A 3,773-nucleotide genomic window follows, 5' to 3' on the forward strand; every position below is an offset into this window, starting at 1 on the left:
CACTGCCTGCCTCACCCGCCGCTCCGCCCGCGGGACTACAACTCCCGGCAGCCCCCGCGACGCCAGACTTCCCCGCTTGCAAAGGGGGCGCCGCCCCGCGGGGCACGACGGGAGTTGTAGTTCTCGGCCGTGATGGCGGCGGAAGGAGGACGCGGTGTTCGGGGCCCGGGAGGAAGGGCCTTGGGAGTCCCGGTGGGCAGCAGGTTCTCCGTGGGGCCAACAAGGCCAGCGGTGTCCTGGGCTGCGTCAGAGTGTGGCCAGCAGGTCGAGGGAGGTTCTCCTGCCCCCTCTGCTCAGCCCTGGTGAGACCTCACCTGGAGTTTTGTGTCCAGCTCTGGGCTCCCAGTGTCCAGCTCTGGGCTCCAGTGTCCAGCTCTGGGCTCCAGTTTCCAGTTCTGGGCTCCAGTGTCCAGTTCTGGGCTCCTGTGTCCAGCTCTGGGCTCCCCGTGTCCAGCTCTGGGCTCCAGTGTCCAGCTCTGGGCTCCCCATGTCCAGCTCTGGGCTCCAGTGTCCAGCTCTGGGCTCCAGTGTCCAGTTCTGGGCTCCAGTGTCCAGTTCTGGGCTCCAGTGTCCAGCTCTGGGCTCCCAGTGTCCAGTTCTGGGCTCCCCATGTCCAGCTCTGGGCTCCAGTGTCCAGCTCTGGGCTCCCAGTGTCCAGTTCTGGGCTCCAGTTTCCAGTTCTGGGCTCCTGTGTCCAGCTCTGGGCTCCCAGTGTCCAGCTCTGGGCTCCTGTGTCCAGCTCTGGGCTCCCAGTGTCCAGCTCTGGGCTCCTGTGTCCAGCTCTGGGCTCCCCAGTGTCCAGCTCTGGGCTCCCCAGTGTCCAGTTCTGGGCTCCCCATGTCCAGTTCTGGGCTCCCAGTGTCCAGTTCTGGGCTCCAGTGTCCAGTTCTGGGCTCCCCATGTCCAGTTCTGGGCTCCAGTGTCCAGCTCTGGGCTCCAGTGTCCAGTTCTGGGCTCCCCATGTCCAGTTCTGGGCTCCCAGTGTCCAGTTCTGTGCTCCCAGTGTCCAGCTCTGGGCTCCCAGTGTCCAGTTCTGGGCTCCCAGTGTCCAGTTCCAGGCTCCAGTGTCCAGTTCTGTGCTCCCAGTGTCCAGCTCTGGGCTCCCAGTGTCCAGTTCTGGGCTCCCCGTGTCCAGTTCCAGGCTCCAGTGTCCAGTTCTGTGCTCCCAGTGTCCAGCTCTGGGCTCCCAGTGTCCAGTTCTGGGCTCCCAGTGTCCAGTTCCAGGCTCCAGTGTCCAGTTCTGTGCTCCCAGTGTCCAGCTCTGGGCTCCCAGTGTCCAGCTCTGGGCTCCCCAGTGTCCAGTTCTGGGCTCCCAGTGTCCAGTTCCAGGCTCCAGTGTCCAGTTCTGTGCTCCCAGTGTCCAGCTCTGGGCTCCCAGTGTCCAGCTCTGGGCTCCCAGTGTCCAGTTCTGGGCTCCCCGTGTCCAGTTCTGGGCTCCCAGTGTCCAGCTCTGGGCTCCCAGTGTCCAGCTCTGGGCTCCAGTTTCCAGTTCTGGGCTCCCAGTGTCCAGCTCTGGGCTCCCCATGTCCAGTTCTGGGCTCCAGTGTCCAGCTCTGGGCTCCAGTTTCCAGTTCTGGGCTCCAGTGTCCAGCTCTGGGCTCCCCATGTCCAGTTCTGAGCTCCCAGTGTCCAGCTCCGGGCTCCCCGTGTCCAGCTCTGGGCTCCCAGTGTCCAGCTCTGGGCTCCCCAGTGTCCAGTTCTGAGCTCCCAGTGTCCAGCTCCGGGCTCCCAGTGTCCAGCTCCGGGCTCCCCAGTGTCCAGCTCCGGGCTCCAGTGTCCAGTTCTGGGCTCCCAGTGTCCAGCTCTGGGCTCCAGTTTCCAGTTCTGGGCTCCCAGTGTCCAGCTCCGGGCTCCCAGTGTCCAGTTCTGGGCTCCCAGTGTCCAGTTCTGGGCTCCCAGTGTCCAGCTCTGGGCTCCCCAGCTCCAGAGGGACAGGGATCTACTGGGGAGGGTCCAAGGGAGGCTACGAGGATGATGAAGGGGCTGGAGCACCTGCCTGATGAGGAGAGGCTGAGAGACCTGGGGCTGTTCAGGCTGGAGAGGAGAAGCCTGAGGGGGATCTAATGAATGTCTGTCAATACATGAGGCATCCAGAAGGCAGGACAAGCTCTTGTCACTTGTGCCCTGGGACAGGACGAGGGGCAGTGGATTCAAACTGGAGCCCAGGAAGTTCCACCTCAAGATGAGGAAGAACTTCTTTGCTGTGAGGGTGACAGAGCCCTGGGACAGGCTGCCCAGAGAGGCTGTGGAGTCTCGTCTGGAGACTTTCCAGACCTGTCTGGATGCCTTTCTGAGTGACCTGCCCTGGTTCTGGCCCTGCTCTGGCAGGGGGGTTGGACTCAATGATCTTCAGAGGTCCCTTCTGTCATTCTGTGTTATTTCTGACCACAACCCTGCACAGGTCAAGAGGGGAGACCAAGGCCCTGCAGTGGTGGAGATGGAGGGTTTGGTGTGAGGCTTGTTGGTGTGGGGACAAACTGCACCCAGATCCTGCCCCTGCAACCATCTAGTGACTCATTTGCTTCCACAGCCGGGTGCTTTGGCTCCTCTTTCCAGGGGGAAGGCAGTGCCACCTCAACTCATGGCACAAACACGAGTCAAAACAGCACAACCCCTCCACAGCCCAGCCCTGACGTGGGCTCCCCAGTCTGGTGTGGACCTCCCATGGGACATAACACCGTGTCCTTGGCACCCTCAGTTTGATTTTGGCCCTGTTAAGTTGTGGTCTTGCCCTGTTGCTCCTTCTCCCTGTGCCCTGAAGTGCTTTTGCACCCTTGCAGCTGGAGCAATGAGTGTCTTCTCTCTTGTATCCGTAAGGCTTGAAGAGTCTTCTTTCCTCAAACTGTGTGGATTCAATGATTATATGATCTGTCAAAGCCCTCTCTGTGATCAACAGAAGCGTATGGAGCAGAAAGTGAGATATTCATGCTGTAGATTTTTGTTTCTAATAACATTTTGAATTGAATCAGACCCGGTTTTTATTTGTATTTCTCTTTTTTTTTGGCCTTTGAATACCACACGTGTGAAATCCCGTGGGCCCATTGCAAAAAAACCACGGGCAGCCCCCAAATGAAGGACTTCTTTTTTTCAGGATTTCCAGCTCTTCAGGGATTGTGGCAGCCTTGGCAGCTTCTCTGCTGCCAAAAGCGACCAGTGACAGGGGCAAAACTGCCAGGATTGCCCATTTCTTTTGCTCACTGCAAGAGTTTCTAGGCTCTTTGTCTCCAAGCTGGAGATCCAGGGCTTTAAGGCTCCTTATTTGTGGGGCTGGAAAGCCAGGGTGGTTGGAGGATGTGTCCTCAGGGACAACGTGAGCTATGGCTGAAAACTTGGAGACTATAGCAATGACCCCCAGGAATCCTTGGGTACCTTGTGGGGCTTTGCTTGAAGGTAAAACCCCACAGTTTATTGGTAAAATCACAGACCCAAGAGATCTGGCCCCACCCCCTGTGATTTTTCCAGGAATTTTAGCTTGGGATGTACCCTCTAGGAGGCTGGTCATCCAGAAGATAACATGTTGGGTGTCCAAACATAGAATCATAGAATCAGAGAAGGGTTTGGGTTGGAAGGACCTTAAAGATCATCCAGTTCCAACCCCCCTGCATGGGCAGGGACACCTCCCACCATTCCAGGCTGCTCCAAGCCCCATCCAACCTGCCCTTCAACACTGCCAGGGATGGGGCAGCCACAGCTTCCCTGGGCAACCTGGGCCAGGCTCTCCCCACCCTCACAGGGAAGAACTTTTTCCTCATGTCCAACCTGAATCTCCCCTC

This window comes from Apus apus, chromosome 1 (assembly GCF_020740795.1).
Source record: "Apus apus isolate bApuApu2 chromosome 1, bApuApu2.pri.cur, whole genome shotgun sequence".
Lineage (NCBI taxonomy): Eukaryota > Metazoa > Chordata > Aves > Apodiformes > Apodidae > Apus > Apus apus.